Source organism: Myxine glutinosa, chromosome 1 (assembly GCF_964187855.1).
Source record: "Myxine glutinosa chromosome 1, kmMyxGlut1.1, whole genome shotgun sequence".
In the NCBI taxonomy this organism is placed as follows: Eukaryota; Metazoa; Chordata; class Myxini; order Myxiniformes; family Myxinidae; genus Myxine; species Myxine glutinosa.
Window position 1 is genome coordinate 297,346,575 of NC_136261.1, and position 22,846 is coordinate 297,369,420.

A 22,846-nucleotide genomic window follows, 5' to 3' on the forward strand; every position below is an offset into this window, starting at 1 on the left:
CGGGTGGGAGTGTGTCTGGAGAGGAGGTCAGCCAGGTAGGATGGGGCCAGGTTATGGAGGGCTTTTTAGGTCAAGAGGAGGATTTTGTACTGGATTCTCTGGGAGATGGGGAGCCAGTGAAGCTTGTAAAGGACGGGGGTGATGTGGTCACGGGTCCGGGAATGGGTGAGTAGACGGGCAGCGGAGTTCTGAATGTATTGGAGTTTATTGGTGATTGTTGAGGGTGAACCATAGAGGAGGCTATTGCAGTAGTCCAGACGAGAGGTGATGAAGGCGTGGATGAGGGTTTCTGCAGCCGTGGAGGAGAGGGATGAGCGGAGACGGGCGATGTTTTTCAGGTGAAAGAAGGCTGTCTTTGTGATCTGTTTAGTGTATTTGTCGAAGGAGAGGGTTTGGTCAAAGATGACGCCAAGATTCCGGATGAGAGGGGAGGTGGATACTGGGATACCGTCGATGTTGAGGGCAAAGTTATGGGTGGATTTTGTGAGCGTTTTTGGGCCAATGATGATTATTTCAGATTTATCACAGTTAAGTTTGAGGAAGTTGATTTGAAGCCAGGATTTTATTTCAGAGATGCAGTTTGTCAGGATAGAGTGGGTGTCGGTGGAGACAGACTTGGTGGAGATGAAAAGCTGGATGTCATCGGCGAAGCAGTGGAATTGGAGACCATGACGGCGGATCAAGTGACCGAGGGGGGACAGGTAAAGGATGAAGAGGAGGGGGCCAAGAACTGAACCTTGGGGGACACCTTGGGGGAGGGCAGCAGTGGAGGATTTGCAGTTATTGATGGAGATGAACTGGCATCTGTCAGAGAGGTATGATTTAATCCAAGAGACGTTAAAGGTGGATTCAAGTCGGGTGAGGAGGATGGTGTGATCGATGGTGTCAAAGGCAGCGCTGAGGTCGAGGAGGACGAGAATGTTGAGGTTGCCAGCGTCAGAGGAGAGGAGAAGGTCGTTGGTGATTTTGAGGAGAGCAGTTTCAGTACTGTGGTTGGAGCGGAATCCGGATTGGAATGTTTCATACAGGTTATTGGCAGAGAGGTGATGTTTGAGTTGAGTGGCTACAGCGCGTTCCAAAACTTTCGACAGAAAGGGTAGGTTGGAGATGGGTCTGAAGTTGTTTAGGGTGTCAGGGTTTAGACCAGGTTTTTTTAGAATGGGGGTAACAGCAGCAATTTTGAGGGATGGTGGGACGATGCCTGTAGACAGGGAGGAGTTTATTGTTGCAATGATAAGTGGAGAGAGAGCAGGAAGGGAGGCCTTGACAAAGCTGGAGGGGATGGGGTCAAGAGTGCAGGTGGCAGTTTTCATTCCTATGAGGAATTCAGAGAGGTCAGTAGGGGAGACTGGGGAGAATTGAGACAGGGGAAGGCAGGATAAGGGGGGGCAGGTGGTTGGAGGGGGAGCGGGTGCGGCGGTGGTCAAGCTGTTGTAGATGTTGTCAATTTTGCGTTGGAAGAAAGAAAGGAAGGAGATGCAGTTGTCTACTGTGAATGACTGGGTGGTGGTGTCCAGGGGGCGGAGGAGTTTGTTTATTGTCGAGAAGAGTGCTTTTGGGTTTCCGGAGCCAGAGTAGATAATTTGAGAGTAGTAGGCGGAGCGGGCGCGGGAGAGGGCATCTTTGTAGTGTTGTAGGTGGTCCTTGTAGGCTTGGGAGTGAATTGTGAGACCTGTTTTATTGCGGAGTCTTTCAAGTTGGCGAGCATGAGTTTTCATCAGGCGGTTATTTTCATTTTTCATCTTTTTATCATCTTTCATCTTTCATCTTTCATTTCATCATTTCATCATCTTTCATTTCATCATCATCATCTTTCATCTTTCATTTCATCATTTCATCATTTTCATCATTTCATTTCATCATATCCTGACCTTTCATCAGGTGTTATTCGATAAAGACACCTGTTCAACTTTGCGAGCCTTTGCCTTGCCGAGAACCCGTTCGACAATGAGGAGGGTACAAGGCTTGATGAGTGTCTCCCCAATCGAGTGGGGTTTTTTCTTCTTTGCAATTTCAAGAGAAACTTCATAAGAAGCCTGGACAGCTGCTACATTTTGTTGTTGAAAAGCTCCTCCCTCATCCAACTTCTGTCGCTTTAAATTTCTTCATGCCGCTTGAAAAATTCGGGATCCTGCTTTGCATGTTGTGTGTGATTCGTCTCGAGGTGCAACTTCAACTTGGATGGCCTCATGGATTCAGTACTCAAAACCTTGTGACACAGCACACATTGTGGTTTCTCTTGGCCAGACATGGTAATGGACGTGAATCCAAGCTTTATGTATTTGTCAAGATACTTTCTTTTTTTTACTCCCAGAAGCCATAACGTCAAATCTGCAATAGGAAAAATATATATATATATAAAAGTGTTACGTGCTCCTCCCCAAACCCCGGTCACAGTGTACCTCCAAGCCCCGAAAGGAGTCACGGCAGAAAGATGTGTTATTCTGTGTGTCAATGACCAATGGTGAAACCACACCAATTGTTACCAAAAAACAAGTATTGTATTAAGGTCACACAAGAATAACAGCACAAGAACAATATTAATCAATTGTACAACAAATATTATATCATTCCTATGATGGTACCATCAGTTTCTTACAATATAACTCACTGTGCTCCAAGTGAGCGAAAAGAACATTCCCACAGTCTCTGTCCCGGCACTAAGCCAAAGTCGATCCACGCTCCGGTGATCGCAAGAAAAATGTCGTATCGAGACCAGAATCCAGTTCGGCTGACAGTCACGCTGCCAAAGAGGCGCAAAGGTGCCCTCAAAAGGCGACTGGGAAATCACACCTACGGGTATGAACGTTCAACGGCTCCCAAACGGAGAACCACAAATTCCCAATCGAAATCCACGTTACACATGCAAACCAGGCCAACGGCTGGGTGCGGTGAAATGGCTGGAGCAAGGTGAAAAGGCTGGAGCGATGCGAAATGGCGGGAGCGAGGCAAAATGGCCGACGGGCCCCTACTGGAGGCGTACCTGCACTCCAACAACGATTCTCTTCGGAATCAACCGCAAAACCTGTCACACAGGTTTATCTGTCACAACGATCACAACTCTGTCGCAGGAAGCCCTTTCCCAGGAAACCCAAAGTTCGCTCGTGACCCCCGTTCGCCAGCGTCTCCTCGAGACCTCAAAGCAGCTCGGCTTTTCTTCCCGACCTCACTTGCTGCACTTTTTTCTTGCTCTTCTTCTTCTTCTTCCAGTTCCTCCCGATCCGGTTTCCGGTTTCTTTTAAAACACTAATTTTTTTTTACCTTTTGAAAACCGTTATCTCCATTTCACTTAAACGATAACAATAATAGTACATGGAACAGAAAATGCTTACAGTGGGTGAAAACCACAACGACGGAAGTGACAAATCCATAACAAAAGTAAAAACAATATCAAAAAAAACAAAAAACAATATTTAATTTTTAGTATGGTTCAAATTACCCCATGGCCCCCTGAGAAATACACCATGCCCCCCCGCCCCCCAGGGGGCCATAGCCCCCAGGTTGGGAACCCCGGTGTGAGAGTAAGATTGCAAAAGTGCTTAAGTGCTGAGGTGGATAAGTGTTTTTGACTGTGTGGTTTCTTTGATTATGATTGTTTGACTGTTCCTTTTCCTTGTATTGATTATTGTTTTGTAAATGTGTTTCTCTTTGAGTTCATTGGTGAACAGTTGTTTCCAACCTGCACGTTTTGTCCTTTTTTCATATTGACTTGATTAAGTTGTAATAGTGGATAGCTGGGAGGTTTCACCCCAACAATTGGCTCCATGATTTAGCCAATATGTATTTGACAGTTCCGCTCGACTGTACCTGATTAAGTAGATAGACAAATACGTATTGAAGGTGTGAGCCAATTGACATTGCCAAACCATCGGAAAGATAACAGGTTATTTTTGACGGGCGCCAGGACGGGCGCCCCCCCGGGGGCCCCATATTGGCGAAATACTAAATGTCCACCACCCGTTGCGAGGCGAGGACCCTGCCAGGTGTGACAGTATCAATCGGCGTTCATGGTTAACTAGCTACGAGCTGGGCACGGAGTTATTCCTGGCCAGTGGCCTCAGGACCGGGAGTTCAGGAGGAATCTTGAGACGTTCCCATCATGGTCAACCCCAAACCCTGGATCCGAAACATTTGGTGTCAGGAGTGGGATATTGGAATCCTCCAGACACTGTAACATCTGGTGTCTGGGGTGAGATTGGATCTGGGCGAGATTGGATCTAGCGTGTCTCAAAATTGTGAGGAGTGAGAGAGGGAGAATTTTTAAGTGATATCTCTTTTTGGTTGTACAACATTGTCGAGCCAAGCCAGGCAGGACCAGATGGATTTGGATATGGTAGAAGAACCCATGATCCATGAACGTAACATAGAAGAGGAAGGACGAATAGGGGGCACAGTGGAGGCCTTGCTGTAGGCCTTACTCTGTGAAAGTGTTACTTAAAAAAAAAACAGTAAATTAATGTTCCAAGGCTTTGGTGGAGTAATGGTGATGGCATCTGCTCTGAGTCTGAGAAGTTAGCGTGAACCCTGGCTGAGTCATACCAAAAACTTTGAAAATGGTACATGCTGCTTCTTGCTTGATGCTCAGCATTTAAAACGGATAGAGCGCACACTTTGATGACCCGCCTGTTTGTGAAACACCGGGATGACATTTGTAGCTGGTCCAAGATTCGTACCCAGGCTAGATAGCTTATGGGCGAATGTGCGTACCTCTAGGTCCTCCTGCCACCCCTCTTCATCAAATTTCATTTCTGTTAATATCTGGTGCTAGAAAAAAATCACTTGTACTTGGCTGTGAAGCTCCATGTTGGATTCTTTCGTTTGAACCTCTGCTTAAAATGAATGAAATGAAACATTTTGAAAACCTCGAATTATTCCCACTCATATTTCATCACTGCCTTAGCGGTTAGGGTGCCGGCTTGGGATTCCTAGGATGCCTAGGATCCTGGGTTCGAATCCCGGTCGATCGCTGAAATTAACACCAGGGGGGTCGACTCAGCCTGTTCATCCTTCCGAGGTCGGCAAATTGAGTACCAGCTTGCTGGGATGAATGATCCCGGTGTGTACCCCGATTTCGAATAGGTACACAGTATCCCTGCGCATCGTAAGAGGCGACTAAGGGTTGGCGCTCAGGAAGGGCATCCGGCCATAAAAACGTTGCCTCAAACATGGAACCATGATTGTCATGGGGCCCGCAAGGCTAACCCCTGCTCTAGTGGGGAAATGGCCTTAAAACGATCATTCATTCATTCATTCATTCATTCATCGATTTCATCACCGCAATGCATATTGTTAAGTTGTTTGTACTTTCTTCATCGGTTTTTCTTCAGTCACATTGACTATAATGAGAATAAAGTCAGAATGATTTGTTACACTGTAGTAGTAGCTATAACATTGCCTTTGGATTCGTAATGCTGTATGTGCATCGGATTTAACTTTGGTTGGATGGGGTTTCCCAGCAGGGGTTTTGAGAGCTTTTACCATTGCAGTTTCATGAAGAATTGACTCGGTATCCAAACGTCTCAGACGTCTTTTCTTCCATGCTAAAACATTACTTATTTGCACATCTGCTGTTTAAATTAAAAACACACCATGAAATACATATATCTGACCTTTGAATTGCCATTGAAATTGATATAGCCAGCATCACCTTCGTCAACCATTCTTCAACCATCCTGACCCATCAACCAACAATCCTTGCCACATCAACCAACCATCTGTATATGACATAAGCAAAAATCACTTCCGCTTTGCTGCGAAGATCAGTGTTGGATTCTTTGGTTTAAAATGAGTCAAATATGTAACGTATTAAGGGAAGACACAACACAAGTCGGAGCTCCACTTTTCACCCCTCAGCCCAAATTGGGCTAAGGGGTATTGTCGTCGACGCCGTCCGGGCATCCGTCAACTTTTGGTTTCCGTCAATTTCAAGGAGAACGGCATGTCAGATTAAATCCATTTTTGCAGTGTGTGTTGGCGTTGGGTAGAGGAAGGTTCCTTTCGAAAATGGGCGTGCTGCGATTTTCAATATGGCCGCCACGGTAGCCATCTTGAAATTGGTTTCCATCAATTTCGAGCAGAACTGCTTGTCCGATTAAATTCATTTTTGCAGTGTGTGTTGGGGTTGAGTAGAGGAAGGTTCCTTTCGAAAATGGACGCGCTGCGATTTTCAATATGGCCGCCACGGCAGCCATCTTGAAAGTGGTTTCCATCAATTTTGAGCAGAATGGCTTGTCCCAATAAATTCATTTTTGCAGTGTGTGTTGGGGTTGAGTAGAGGAAGGTGCCTTTCTAAAATGGGTGCGCTGTGATTTTCAATATGGCCGCCACGGCAGCCATCTTGAAATTGGTTTCCGTCAATTTCGAGCAGAATGGCTTGTCCAATTAAATCCATTTTTGCAATGTGTGTTGGGGTTGGGTAGAGAAAGGTTCCTTTCGAAAATGAGCGCGCTGCGATTTTCACTCTGGCGCCACGGCAGCCATCTTGAAATTGGTTTCCATCAATTTCGAGCAGAATGGCTTGTCCGATTAAATCCATTTTTGCAGTGTGTGTTGGGGTTGGGTAGAGGAAGGTTCCTTTCAAAAATGGGCGCGCTGCGATTTTCGATATGGCCACCACGGTAGCCATCTTGAAATTGGTTTCCGTCAATTTTGAGGAGAACGGCTTGTCCGATTAAATCCATGTTTGCAGTGTGTGTTGGGGTTGAGTAGAGGAAGGTGCCTTTCGAAAATGGGTGCGCTGTGATTTTCAATATGGCCGCCACGGCAGCCATCTTGAAATTGGTTTCCGTCAATTTTGAGCAGAACAGCTTGTCCGATTAAATCCATTTTTGCAGTGTGTGTTGGGGTTGAGTTGAGGAAGGTTCATGGGCGCGCTCCGATTTTCAATATGGCCGCCACGGCAGCCATCTTGAAATTGGTTTTCGTCAATTTCAAGCAGAATGGCTTGTCCGATTAAATCCATTTTTGCAGTGTGTGTTGGGGTTGAGTAGAGGAAGGTTCCTTTCGAAAATGGGCGCGCTGCGATTTTCAATAGGGCCGCCATGGCAGCCATCTTGAAATTGGTTTCCGTCAATTTTGAGCAGAATGGCTTGTCCGATTAAATCCATTTTTGCAGTGTGTGCTGGGGTTGATTAGAGGAAGGTTCCTTTCGAAAATGGACGCGCTGCGATTTTCAATATGGTCGCCACGGCAGCCATCTTGAAATTGGTTTCCACCATGCATGAGCTGAGGGGTTACGCCCGCTTTGCGGTGCTATTTATTATTCCAAGGGGTCCTATTTTGCATATGCGCATCACGGTAACTTTCACAGAACATGTCAACATTCCCCCAAAAACGATACAACAATTCAAGGTGAAGTACAATCATTACCAGTTCAACCACTCAGGTGCCTTACACATGTGAGCACAGCATCACCAAAGGGGTGACTGTTCTTGTGGAGTGCTGATAGCAAGAGACTCAGGAGGAGCTGAAGAAGGGGATTGAGGAGGAGAATGAGGAAGACAAACAGGTTACACAACTCTACGATTGGGTTAAGACACATTGAGTTCTGGCACTTGGATCACAACTGGAATACATACCAGGGGTTCACTTTCAATGGGGTCCCAGCTAACACAACACCGTTGGGCCAACGTTAGAGCAACGTCAGCACTTTCGTTGGTTCAACATGGTTTGGAGGATTGCGGTCACTACGCCTTAGGTGGAGCTGATAAATATGTTTACGTATTGTATGTCTATTGGTCAGTTCCACAACAAATAAAGAGTTGCCAATTCGATTGATTACATGACGAGTGAGCCATTTAGATCCATGGTCGGGATTCAGCAAGAAAACCCGTGGAACTGAGGTCCTGTCATGGTACCACTTTTGTTTAACTGTGGTCAGTAACTCTGGACAAATCATGAGGATGGATCAGATCTAAGCATTGTTTTAGCACTCGACCAAACATCATTTCTGTGGGTGTGTCCAGTGGTTGTGTGTCCTATATGTAAATAAAATGCGTGACAACCTGGTCTGCAGAGAAGGGCTGTCATTTGCCTTTTTGAGACCCTCTTTATCACCTGGACAGCTCTCTCAGCCTCACCATTCACAGCAGGTTTGAAGGGAGCACTGTGATAGGGCTTGATATCATTCTGTTTCAAGAAATCCTGAAACACAGCGATGGTGAAACATGAGCCATTATCACTAACTACACAATCAGGTAAACCATGAACTGTCAACCATGATTTCGCCAGTACAGGATATTCGATCCACTTTGAATGAGCTTCATTTACAATCAAAAACATCTTGCCGAAGAATGGACCAGCATAATCGATGTGAAGTCGAGACTATGCTCTAGATCTAGAAGGCCAGGACCACATATGAAGCGGTTTCTCGGGTTGGTTTCGGGCAATATCCTGACACATTAAACAATGAAAAACGTGGCTCTCGAGGTTTTCATCTGTACTCAGCCACCAAACGTGATCCTGGATTTAGTTAGTTGCCTAGTTTCACCAGAAGGGCATTGAGGGTGGACCATGTGAGCCCTGCAGAAACGGGGGGTGGGGAGGAGTAGGGGGGACGGGGGGAACAAAGCATGGATAGGGAAGAAGGTGCAAGACCAGAACGGAGACGGTAGAAGACAGAGGGACCACCGACCTCTCTGCGATGGCGAAGTGATAGACCCATAGATTCAGCTTCACCATGGGAGGTTCCAATAATCGTAAAAGCCTTGGTTGATATTGAGGGCCTCCATCCATTGTTGGGTGAGTCTAAATAGCATATCCAAGGTGGAATGACCTGGTCTGAAACCAACTTGTTGATCTGAGATGGGGTTGTTGGAGAAAAGGAAGGATTTCATATCAACTGCGATGATGGATTCCATGACCTTGCTAATGATTGGAAGTAAACTGATAGGTCTGTAGTTAAGGGGATCAGTTTTTGCACCTTTTTACCTCCGCCACCGGATGGCTATGTTTTCACCCCTGTCTGTTGTCTGTCTGTTACTTGTGAAAATCGAAGATTGTTCAAGTGTATTGGTTGGTCTTATGTGTTATTAGCCACCGTTGGACTTAGTCTGAAACAGGGGCTTATGGATTGTGTCTCGTCCGTCCGTCCGTCCGTCTGCAACCATATATCAGAGATGTATGGACTGATTTTGTTCATACTTAGCAAAAAGACAATACATGATGGTATACATATGTACATCATTTTGTTTCATGATGCGATCAAAGATGGTCGACTGGCCGCCATTTTAATTCTAAAAAACCCGATGTTTAACAGGTCCTCAACCATTTCTCGGACATGCATTTACCGAAGTTGTTCAAACTTCGATGGTCTCGCGAGATCTCGGAGACGGTGGGAGGGATTTTCGAAGCTCCACACGGTCTCCACGTTTTTCGAAGTTAAGTCTGTTCACAATTGTATTTTGTCGAAACTGTATTTATCTTTCGGGGTGTGAAGTTATTGTGTGCAACTTTGGTTGTTTCTCGGTGTTTATCTTTCATAAATTGATCGTCTGTTTGCCGTGTCGTGTCTTGAGGCCTTGTACAGTGTGCACTGTACAACCTTGAGGCTTTGTTTTTCTCTCAGCGGTCCGTCGTTTGTGATCCAATAACTTTCGTTCTCTGTATTCCCAGGCTTTTCACCCATAGCCTACTTCCTTGTGTAAATCTCAACTCAAAAAAAAAAAAATAAAAAAAAAAAATATATATTTCCTTCTCTGTTCTCATTCGTTTATTCATTCTTATTCGTTCGTTCGTTCTTCGACCACGTGTTTCTACCCCATTTCCCCAGATAGTTTTCACTCATTAACCTTCAATGTTTACACTTTCCCCTCAAGTTATGTATTCCGTCATATTTTATAACACCTTTTTCTTCTTCTTCTTTAAAAGGCTGCTTTCGACTTGCTCACCAAATCAATTCATCCCAAAAAAAATATCCATCTCCTATAGTGCCTTTTTTCTACATTCCCTAAACTCTCCTGCACTCCATCCTCCATCCAGCGTCCTTAAACGTATTTTTAACTCGAAGGTCACAAGAAACTCATTTTGCAATAAATGTTCGTTTCCCATAAATCGTACACTTTCAAAAATCCAATCTCACCCCTCCCCTCCAAATCTTCCCCATAACCCCTCCCCTCCAAATCTTCCCCATCACCCCTCCCCTCCAAATCTTCCCCATCACCCATCCCTTTCAAATCTCCCCCCTTGCCCCCTCCCTCCTAAACTACCCCCTCACCCCTCCCCGCCAAGACGCCCCCTCGCCCCTCCCCTCCTAGACTCCTGCCTCACCCCTCCCCTCCAAATCTCCCCCATATCCCATCCCTTTCAAATCCCTCCTCTTGTCCCTTCCCTCCCAAACTCCCCCCTCACCCCTCCCCTTCAAATCTCCCCACCCTCATTGCTTCTCAATTTCCCCCCTCTCACTCCCCCTCCTCAAAGCGTCCTCCCCGTTTCTTCCCCCTTCAAACTCTCACCTCCATCTCCCCCAACCTTCTGCCTCGCTCTTCCCCCTCCTCAAATAACACCTCATTGTGGCTCACCCAATCACCATCAAACCTTTTGTCCGCCCCATCCTTCCCTTTCTCCGAGCTATTCTGAAATCTCTGACACACCTTCAACAGCTCTCCCTACCTCTTCCACCTCTTCCACATCTTACCCTACCCCTCCTCCCCCCTGTTCTGTATCTGATGCTCCCCCTTCCTCTTCATTAACGGTATGGACCTCAAACATCCGGGGCCTTCGTTCAAACTTAACTGATCTCTCCATACAGGTTGCTTCTGTCAAACCAGACGTGATCTGCTTAACAGAAACTTTCCTCCTTTATGATGTCTCTGATTCCATAGTATCTCTCCCGGGCTACTCCCTCCTCCGGTATGATAGACCTGAGCCTCGTCCTGGAGGCGGGGTTGCTATCTTTATCAAAAACTCTCTTCCTCACTCGCCCTGCACTGCACTCTCTCCACCTCACCCCCAGGAATACCTCTGGCTACGGCTTCCCCTTCGCTCCCACCTCTTGTTCATATGTGTGTTGTACCGTCCACCAAACAGTGATGACTCCATCTACATCTCGCTGTCTGATGATATGGACCAACTTCTATCTACTCATCCCAACTCTCTCTTCCTCATATGTGGTGATTTCAACTGTCATCATGCCAGTTGGCTGGGTGTGGGTACCTCTCTCACCAGCCATGGCTCCTCAGCAAAGGACTTCTGCGACTCACTGGGACTGACACAATCTGTCAATTTCCCGACCCGGATCTCAGTCAACGGAACATCTTCTCTTCTGGACTTGGTTATGACTAACTTCCCTGAAAATGTCTGCTGCTCTTCTTCTGCTCCGATCGGATCATCTGATCATGTCCTTGTTAAAGTGGACATCTCTCTGACCATCCTCAGGGAGCCTGCTCAGCGTCGACGAGTCTGGCATTTCACTCAGGCCAACTGGCACGGTCTTCAAGCAGCCATCAATCATCTGGACTGGTCTCCCATCTCTACCACCTCTGACATCAACTCATCCTGGGAATTCTTCCAAAGTAAATTGCTCTCTCTCATGCACAGATTTATCCCATCTCGTCTTCAGTTGTCATACCCTTCCTCCCGTCCATGGTACACGGAATCTTGTGGTGAGGCTGTTGCCCAGAAACAACTTGCCTTCGTCTCCTGGAAAGCAAATCCAACGGAAGGAAATCTCATTTCCTTTCACAAAGCCCGAAACAAGTGTGTGTCCACCCTCAGGAGAGCCAGGAAACAATATCTCTCCGTTCTCAAGACCGAACTCTCTTATCTGTCTCCCTCTTCCAAATCCTGGTGGCGTCTGGTCAAATCCGTTTCTGGTGTTTGTTCCCCGTCCATCCCCTCCCTTACCTCAAACGGCTACACAGCTGACTCCGCACGTGAAAAAGCTGAATGCCTCAACTCTGTGTTTGCCTCTAAATCTTGTGTCCCAAACCCATCCCTCTCTGTACCCACCATACCCAGTCGTACCCTGCTGCTCCTGGACTCCGTGTCCTTTCCTCCTGACAAGGTGGAAAAGTTTCTGTCAACCCTCGACTCTGATTCTGCAACTGGACCCGACGGCATCAGCCCACGGGTCCTAAAATCCTGCTCTGCTGCGCTATCTCACCCTCTCTCTGTTCTCTTCACCCTCTCTTTTGCTCAAGGTCAACTGCCATCTGCTTGGAAATCAGCCAACATCACCGCTTTGCACAAAAAAGGTGCAAAAACAGATCCTAGCAACTACAGACCAATCAGCCTTCTCCCAATTATCAGCAAAGTCATGGAATCCATCATTGCTTCGGATATGAAATCTTTCCTCTTCTCCAATGGCTTGATCTCTGATCATCAATTTGGTTTCAGACCAGGTCACTCTACTCTGGACATGCTGCTTCTGCTGTCTCAACAATGGATGGAGGTCCTCAATGCCAAACAGGAAATTAGAGCTGTCTCCCTCGACATATCACGTGCCTTCGACACGGTCTGGCACCCCGCTCTGCTCACCAAACTCTCCTCCTTTGGTATCCATGGAAATCTCCACGCATGGCTGGCGGACTTCCTCTCTAGTCGTCGTCAACGTGTGGCCCTGAATGGGTTTCTCTCATCTCCTCTTCCTGTTCAGGCTGGAGTTCCCCAAGGCAGTGTTCTGGGCCCCGTGCTTTTTCTGGTCTTCATCAACGATCTCTCTGACTCTCTCGAAAATCCTCTCTATCTCTTTGCTGATGACTCCACTCTCTGCCGCTCCATTCCTCTTCCCTCAGATCGGCAGTCTGCTGCCTCCTCACTCTCTGAAGACCTGGACAAAATCACAGACTGGTCAAACAAGTGGAACATGTCTTTCAATCCTGACAAATCTCACACTCTTACTATGTCTCTCCGAAAAGATCGACTGGACAACCCTCCCATCTACTTTCTCAACAATCCTCTCCAAGAAGTTCTGTCGCTCAAGATTTTGGGTCTCACTATTTGCCATGATCTTTCTTGGGAAAACCACATTTCCAAGCTGGCCTCCAAAGCCAGTCGCCGACTGGGCATCCTCCGTCGTGCGAAGTCCTTCCTCGGCACACCTGAGCTCCTCACCACATACAAGGCTTTCATCCGCAGCTCAATGGAATACTGTTCTCCCCTATGGGCCGGTGCTCCTGCCTCACACCTAGCTCGGCTTCACGCTGTTGAAACCAAAGCTTTCAGAATTATTGGAATCTCCCGCGATGAAGCTATCTCTGAGGGCCTTTCACTCACTCACCGCAGGCAGGTAGGTGGTCTTTCTGTCTTCTACCGACTCCTCTCCGGCCTTGCACCCCCAGCTCTCTCTGTGCTCTGTCCCCCAAATATTCCTACAGGTCGCACAAGATCTGCCAGCAACCCTCTGATGGTTAAACTGCCGAAATCTCGGCTCTCTGCTCACCTTCACTCTTTCATTCCTCTTTTCTCCCGCCTCTGGAACAAACTCCCTCACTCCCTTCAATCCCACTCCTCCCTCCAGGTCTTTAAAACAGCTGTTCACCACCATCTCTTATCTTCCCCCATCCAAAACCTTGATCTTTTCTACCCCCGCTAATTCACCCCAGATCCACCTTGTTTGAAATTCCAACTTCTTTCCTGGAAGTCCTGGCAGCGTCCATATGTTTTATACCTCTCCCACCGTCCCCTTCCCATGCCCCCCCCCCCCAAAGCCCTCGTCCTCTCTCAGATCTCTCGATGTCTCCATGTCTCTCGGTCCCTGCTCTCAAATGTTGTGTTTGTGTCCTTCCCCCTCTCTCCCCATCTTGTCTACCGCTCCCGATGTTATATGTTTTATGTGTCGGTTTGTCTTTCTGTGTGATTAATGTTCGCTCTTTCACGAGCCTCGATCTTGTATACAAAAAAAAACAAAAAAAACAAACAAAAAAAAACTTGGCACACAAATAAGGAATGATGGCCTACATATGCACTTCATTTTATTTTGAGATCAGATCCAAGATGGCCGACTGATGGACATTTTGTTACATAAACGTGTCCCCAAACATTTCTCGGACATGCATGGACCAATTCTGTTCAAACGTGGCACAAAGACAATACATGAGAGTATACATAAGCAAAAGATTTTGTTTTGTAATTCGACTAAAGATGACCGACTGGCAGCTTTTAACTCCGTGCAGCAAAATTACTAAAACCATGTTGGGGGCTATGACATTTTATGTCTTTTTCTGCTTGTTTTGCAAAAATGGCAGATGAGGCCAGATCATTTAAGAAAGAGAAGCTTTCTTTTTGTTTTTTGGCATATAGACTACCGCAAGATCAGAGAAACGTTCCTGTGATTCATCAACTGCTCATCTTCCAAAAAGGCATTTAGGCAGAAGGCATTGATACTACCATTAAGAAAGCTTTGGAGACAAATGGATGGCAGAATGTGCCGATAGCTGCCCAAGTTATGATGGTGCTGTATTCAGGACAGTTTATAGCTGGGCTGAGATTCAAACCGAGGCAAGACAGTTAGAGGCGAGTGTGCATACCTCTAGGTCATCCTGTCAGCCAACATTAATAAATGAACAGTATTTATATTAAGACAGCGATGGTGAAAAAGCAAAAAGGGTTGGCGTCAGGAAGGGCATCCGGCCGTAAAACATTGCTTCAAAAAGGGGACCGAAAAACAACAACAACCACGGTCCCCGAAAAAGGCCAACCCCCGCTTTGCAGGGAAAAATGGCCTCTAAAGGTGGTTTTATTTATATTAAGACAATGTTTATGTATGAGTAACATCTGGACGGCATCATTTATTTATTTATTTTTTGTATACAAGATCGAAGCTCGTGTAAGAGGTAAAATAACATTCATAAAGTTCTAATCATTCATAAAGTGCTTGATTTTGTTTACTGTCTTTTTAATTTTGCTTACTTTGACCTTCTCGGCCTAACTTCGGTGGGCAAAGTGCTGCTACACAGTCTTGGAATTGCAAATAAATTTTATTGATTACAACATCATACACCATATCATAAGATAAAGGATGATGTTTTGTAATTCCGGCTATCACCAAAGGTGGCGATATTTCCGCAACATGTCAATTTTGGAATTTCGTTGACATTCACGTTTGTTCCATTAGAGTAAAACTCAATAACATTTTGTTATGCCAATGGTTGCACCTATTAAACATGTCAAATAATCAAGTGTAAACAGAAAACAAGGGTAATTAAATAATGAACATAAACTGCATTTGTCATTTCAAGTACACTAACACTGTAACTATGCTAACAAGCAGCAAATTCGGAAGTCAGACCAAGTTCTTAACTTATTAATATTAAGCCCCTGCCCCTCTCCCACAAATAGAGAAGTCAAACTACGCCCATGCTCTGCACCACGGGTACACCGGGTGTGTGTGTATGATGTCATATGAAAAAGGAATCAAACCCTATCTGTTGTGGAAGATAAAGAATCCAAATATCACTTCCTTTTCCAATTGTCATGCTTCTCTTTTTTTTCTTTATATTCTTTTTGTTGATGGGTTTACAGCAAAAACTTTAGTCATCTGAAGTATATAGATGAAAAGTTTGTTGTTTTGAAAACAAGAAATAAATTCGCCGCTTTATAGATTATATTGTCATATACAGATGGATGGGCCGTCGATAGAAATCTTTCATGACAGGCAGTTAAATGACGTCACAATGGTAAGTCGTTTGTTCTAGCAGCCAAAAGCTTGTTGCTAGAGGGCAAGTGCTTTTTCACCCGGTGGAGAAAGCCAAAAATTTGCGAACATTGACTACTTGTTTGTGAAGGTCTGCCCGACCTCAGGCATAATTTGATGAACGATACTAACCGACATTGTGCTGTGCAGGAAAATAATATGCCTCACTCATTACATAGATTGATGAAGTAGGTAGACGGCGCAATAATCCCATCTGACTTGCAATGCAGACTGGAAAGGACATCGGCTAAGCACCAAATACGCACACTGTCCTGCAAGGATGGCTTACTGAGCAGTGTTGCTCCTTATTTGTAACATTCCCAAAACAAGTGGACAGCCCAAGATATATGACATATGAATAGCCAGAGCTGAACACCATTGCCCTGGGATATCAAGAACAGGCCAATTTATTTACTACTAGCCGGAGTACCCGGCATTGCCCTGTGATGTTCTAATCGTGTTGACATTTTGAAGAAATCAATTTCGGGGTTTTTTTCTATTTATTTTGTAGATGCCTAAAACACTCCCTTACCTACACGCAATAAGGAAGATTCCCCAAAAAGTTTTTAATTTTTGTAAATGCGTCTTCACCATTGAGTGATACCATGGTATTTCAGAAAGTTGTGGATGAGTTATGACAAAACTCGGTGGATGAGTTGGTTATATGACAAGAACAAGCCGATTACATTTTGTTTCCGGTCTGGATCCAGATCTGGTCTATCAGTGGGATACCAAACGTAAACGTTTGTGATACCTTCTGCATGGCCGGGTAGTCGGCGACTAAACCGACTACCCTCACTGGCTGCCAGTGGGGAGGGTGACTGTGACACCCTGCAGGACTAAAAACGATACCTGTTAAAGGGCGGATGAGCTCCCTTCGGGAGTCAACGGCCATCCAGTAAGAGGATGGTGTCTCCTAAAAAATACCCAGCTGGTTAGACCAGTTTTTTAAGTAGTAGTTTGTAGAGAGCAACCGCCCAGGGTAGTACTACCGTTCGGACTTAGGAGAGTCAAAGTGATGCCCGGAACCGTCTTACACTCTCCGTGTCAGGATTGCTGGTCTTACTTTCTGTCTCACTCAAACTACAGCTACCTAGCTTCAATCTCTCTTTCTTGCAAAAACCCATCACACACTTTTCTTCATACACTTTTTCTTCTCTTTTATTTAAGGCCTGGCCTCAATGAGGATTTAAGGCCTGGCCTATTTCATGACTGGAGCCTTCAACATAAAATAAAACTGTTCAGCCTGGTGAGGTATGCTCTCTACTGACTGCCGTTCTAGTTTATTTGATGTGTGTTAAAAATACTGGGACTGCACTGGATTGGCAAATGAGAAAGTTAGCAAGCATAAAATTATGTTAGTGAGAATAAGTAACAAAAAGAAAAATTCACAAGGATCCACACCCTATTCTCCTTCTCTGCCTTTTCGACATTTCCCATCCTGCCCTTTCCCATTTAACCCTTCCCCATGCAGTCTCATCTTCCATTTAGCCCCGTAAGGATGCAAGCTCTCATCCAACAACCCATATGCTGTTACCCTCCCGAGTGATGTTATTGTTCACCTTCAACCTTTTTGTCTTCAAAGTGAAACAGAAAACCAAATACGACATTGGAGTCATCAGAAGGAACCAAAAAAATAATAAAATAAAAGGTAGAGAGCAAAGATGGAATCATCAGGAAGAACCAGAAGAAGTAAAGAGCAAAGATGAAGGAACCATCATCAGGAGGTTCATCAGGAGGAACCTGGATAGGATTCGTGTTTCAGCCGCTACTCCTCTACCATCAAACCCATCCAGGGGCAGCCAAGTGAGCCTTCCATAAAAAAAACAATTATGCATGAATTAACTTCTCCGAAGACAGATAGATAAAGAAAGAGAAATAAAGAAGAAGCAAGAATTAGAATGAATAAAGACAAATATGAAAAAGTATAAAACATGTGAAAGAAACAGAGATCCCTAACTCCTAGCCTTAGCTCCTTCCCTTAACTCCTAGCCCTAACTCCTAGCACCAACTCCTAGCACCAACTCCTAGCCCTAACTCCTAGCCTTAACTCCTAGCCCTAACTCCTAACCCTAACTCCTAGCCCTAACTCCTAGCTGCTAGACCAAACTCCTGACCCTAACTCCTAGCCCTAACTCGTAGCCCTAACTCCTAGCTGCTAGACCAAACTCCTGACCCTAACTCCTAGCCCTAACTCGTAGCCCTAACTCCTAGCCTTAACTCCTAGCCCTAACTCCTAACCCTAACTCCTAGCCCTAACTCCTAGCTGCTAGACCAAACTCCTCACCCTAACTCCTAGCCCTAGAAAGATGTTGGAAAAAACCCAGATGGATAGATTTCAGCAGTTCTTCCTCAGGCAAAAACGCAACAACAGTTACAAGCTACCAGAGGTCCATCAGCGGGGAAGCAGAATCCACACAGCATCAGGATATGGTACAGTCATAATGAAACAGAAAACCAAATACTACATTGGAGGAAAACCATCATACGGAACCCAAAAAAAAATTAAGTAGTATTATAGCTTGCCTTTGAGCAGTCTAATATGGGTTATATTCCAAGGATGGGTTCAAGCAGTCCAGTATGGGTGCTTTGCAGACCCGGTGTTGCACCAATGAGCGTGCTGTCTTTCACATGGAACATCAATCTACCTTCACATTGTCATGCCCTATAGTATATCTTCACATCTTCATGTCTTCACGTTGTCATGCCCTATAGTATTTGCTGGTGGATAGTTGAAGATCCCAAGGCATCATTCACAAAAAGCAGGTGATTGGTGCTGGCACCATGGACGAATTTTCTAATTCCTGCCCTAAAGTGCAGGTCATGCATCAGCAATACAGCCAATATGCCTCAATAATGATGCTCATGAGAGAACAACAAACAACAACAGGCATTTTAAGGCCATTTTCCCTGCTAGAGTGGGGGTTAGCCTTGCGGTCCCCATGACAATCTTCTCCATTTTGCCCTATTTTCTGCATCTCCCCTTGTTAACCCCCTTGCCCGCATTTCTTCTTCCACCACCTTTAGCCAAGTCTTTCTTGGTCTTCCCCGTCTTCTACTTCCTTCTACATTCATTTCCATCACTCTTCTCAAACAGTCACTTTCATCCTTCCTCAACACATGACCAAACCATCTCAACCTGTTCCTCTTCAAAGCATCAATCACAGGCTCTATTCCCATCATCTTTCGCAATTCATCTTCCCAATTTTTTTTTTTTTTTGTATACTGAATCGAGGCTCGTGAAAGAGCTAACATTTACTTCACAAACAAATCAACCAGACAAACAAAACACACAAAAAGCGGGAGCGGAAAACAAGATGGGGAGAGATGGTGAAGCACACAAACACAACATTTGAGAGCAGGGAGATGTGTGGAAGGGAGAGGGCTTGGGGGGAGGAGGCATGGGAAAGGGGGGGGGGGGGGGTGCTGGGAGAAGTATAAAACACAAGGACACCAATGACTTCCAGGACAGAAGTTGGTATTTCAAAAAAGTGGAATTGGGGTGAAATTAGCGGGGGTAGAAAAGATCAAGGTTTTGGATGGGGGAAGATAAGAGATGGTGGTGAACAGCTGTTTTAAAGACCTGGAGGGTGGAGTGGGATTGAAGAGAGTGAGGGAGTTTGTTCCAGAGGCGGGAGAAAAGAGGAATGAAGGAGTGAAGGTGAGCAGAGAGTCTTGATTTTGGCAGTTTGACCATAAGAGGGTTGCAGGCAGATCTTGTGCAACCTGTAGGAATATTTGCGGGACAGAGCCCAGAGAGAGCTGGGGGGGTAAGGCCAGAGAGGAGTCGGTAGAAGATGGAAAGACCACCAACCTGCCTGCGGTGAGTGAGTGAGAGGCCCTTGGAGTTAGCTTCATCGCGGGAGATTCCAATGATTCTGAATGCTTTGGTTTCAACAGCGTGAAGACGAGCTAGGTGTGAGGCAGGAGCACCAGCCCAGAGGGGAGAGCAGTATTCCATTGAGCTGCGGATGAAAGCCTTGTATGTCGTGAGGAGCTCAGGTGTGCCAAGGAAGGACTTCGCACGACGGAGGATGCCCAGTCGGCGACTGGCTTTGGAGGCCAGATTTGAAATGTGGTTTTCCCAGGAAAGATCATGGCAGATAGAGAGACCCAAAAGCTTGAGTGACAGAACTTCTTGGAGAGGATTATTCAGAAAGTGGATGGGAGGGTTGTCCAGTCGGCCTTTTCGGAAAGACATCGTAAGAGTGTGAGATTTGTCAGGATTGAAAGACATGTTCCACTTGTTTGCCCAGTCTGTGATTTTGTCCAGGTCTGCAGAGAGTGAGGAGGCAGCAGACTGCCGATCTGAGGGATGAAGAATGGAGCGACAGAGAGTAGAGTCATCAGCAAAGAGATACAGAGGATTTTCAAGAGAGTCAGAGAGATCATTGATGAAGACCAGAAAAAGCACAGGGCCTAGAACACTGCCTTGTGGAACTCCAGCCTGAACAGGAAGAGGAGATGAGAGAAACCCATTCAGGGCCACACGTTGACTACGACTAGAGAGGAAGTCCGCCAGCCATGCGTGGAGATTTCCATGGATACCAAAAGAGGAGAGTTTGGTGAGCAGAGCGGCGTGCCAGACCGTATCGAAGGCACGTGATATGTCAAGGGAGAATGCTCTAATTTCCTGTTTGGCATTGAGGACCTCCATCCATTGTTGAGAAAGCAGAAGCAGCATGTCCAGAGTAGAGTGTCCAGGTCTGAAACCAAATTGATGATCAGAGATCAAGCCATTGGAGAAGAGGAAAGATTTCATATCTGAAGCAATGATGGATTCCATGACTTTGCTGATAATTGGGAGAAGGCTGATTGGTCTGTAGTTGCTGGGATCTGTTTTTGCACCTTTTTTGTGCAAAGCGGTGATGTTGGCAGATTTCCAAGTAGATGGAAGATGACCTTGAGCAAAAGAGAGGGTGAAGAGAACAGAGAGAGGGAGTGAAACAGCGGAAGAACAGGATTTTAGGACCCGTGGGCTGATGCCGTCAGGTCCAGTTGCAGAAACCGAGTCGAGGGTTGACAGAAACTTTTCCACCTTGTCAGGAGGAAAGGACACAGAGTCCAGGAGCAGCTGGGTACGACTGGGTACGGTGGGTACAGAGAGGGATGGGTTTGGGACACAAGATTTAGAGGCAAACACAGAGTTGAGGCATTCAGCTTTTTCACGTTCGGAGTCAGCCGTGTGGCCATTTGAGGTGAGGGAGGGGATGGAGGGGGAACAAACACCAGAAACAGATTTGACCAGACGCCACCAGGATTTGGAAGAGGGAGACAGATAAGAGAGTTCGGTCCTGAGAACGGAGAGATATTTTTTCCTGGCTCTCCTGAGGGTGGACACACACTTGTTTCGGGCTTTGTGAAATGAAATGAGATTTCCTTCCGTTGGATTTGCTTTCCAGGAGACGAAAGCAAGTTGTTTCTGGGCAATAGCCTCACCACAAGATTCTGTGTACCATGGACGGGAGGAAGGGTATGACAACAGAAGACGAGATGGGATAAATCTGTGCATGAGAGAGAGCAGTTTGCTTTGGAAGAATTCCCAGGAAGAATTTATGTCAGAGGCAGTAGAGATGGGAGACCAGTCCAGATGATTGATGGCTGCTTGAAGACCGTGCCAGTTGGCCTGAGTGAAATGCCAGACTCGTCGACGCTGAGGAGGCTCTCTGAGAATGGTCAGAGAGATGTCCACTTTAACAAGCACATGATCAGAAGAGCCGATTGGAGCAGAAGAAGAGCAGCAGACATTTTCAGGGAAGTTAGTCATAACCAAGTCCAGAAGAGAAGATGCTCCGTTGACTGAAATCCGGGTCGGGAAATTGACAGTTTGTGTCAGTCCCAGTGAGTCACAGAAGTCCTTTGCTGAAGAGCCATGGCTGGTGAGAGAGGTACCCACACCCAGCCAACTGGCATGGTGACAGTTGAAATCACCACATATGAGGAAGAGAGAGTTGGGATGGGTAGATAGAAGTTGGTCCATATTCTCAGACAGCGAGATGTAGATGGAGTCATCACTGTTTGGTGGACGGTACAACACACATATGAACAAAAGGTGGGAGCGAAGGGGAAGCCGTAGCCAAAGGTATTCCTGGGGGTGAGGTGGACAGAGGGCAGTGCAGGGCGAGTGAGGAAGAGAGTTTTTTATAAAGATAGCAACCCCACCTCCAGGACGAGGCTCAGGTCTATCATACCGGAGGAGGGAGTAACCTGGGAGAGATACCAAGGAATCAGAGACATCATGAAGGAGGAAAGTTTCTGTTAAGCAGATCACGTCTGGTTTGTCAGAAGCAACCTGTATGGAGAGATCAGACATGTTTGAGCGAAGGCCCCGGATGTTTGAGGTCCATACTGTTAAGGAAGAGGAAGGGGGAGCATCGGATACAGAACAGGGGGGGGGGGGGGAGCAGTAGGGTAAGATGTGGAAGAGGAGGAAGAGGTAGGGAGAGCTGTTGAAGGTGTGTCAGAGATTACAGAATAGCTCGGAGAAAGGGAAGGATGGGGCAGACAAAAGGTTTGATGGTGATTGGGAGAGGCGCAGTGAGGTGTTATTTGACGAGGGGGAAGAGCGAGGCAGAAGGTTGAGGGAGATGAAGGTGAAAGTTGGAAGGGGGAAGAAGCGGGGAGGACGCTTTGAGGGGGAGGGGTGAGAGGGGAGTCTAGGAGGGGAGGAGCGAGGGAGAGTCTCGGAGGGGAGGGGTGTGGGGGGAGATTTGAAAGGAATGGGTGATTGGGAAGATTTGGAGGGGAGGGGCAAGGGGGAAGATTTGAAAGAGATGGGTGATGGGGATGATTTGGAGGGCATGGGCAAGGGGGTAGATTTAGAGGGGAGGGGTGATGGGAAATGGAATTTTGGGGTGATGGGATTTTGAAAAATGTACGATTAATGGGAAACGAACATTTATTGCAAAATGAGTTTCTTGAATCATTCGAGTCAAAAATACGTTTGAGGACGCTGGAGGGAGGATGGAGTGCTGGAGAGTTTAGGGAATGAATGAAAGATGCACTATAAGAGATGGAATTTTTTTTTTGGAATGAATGGATTTGGTGAGCAAGTCGAAAGCATCCTTTTATAGAAGAAGAAGAAAAAGGTGTTATAGAATATGACAGAATACAGGTCTTCAGGGTTCAGATGAGACATTTTTTAACAACGTGATCACAAACAGCGTGGTCGAAGAATGAACGAACGAACAACTAAGAACGAATAAACGAATAAAA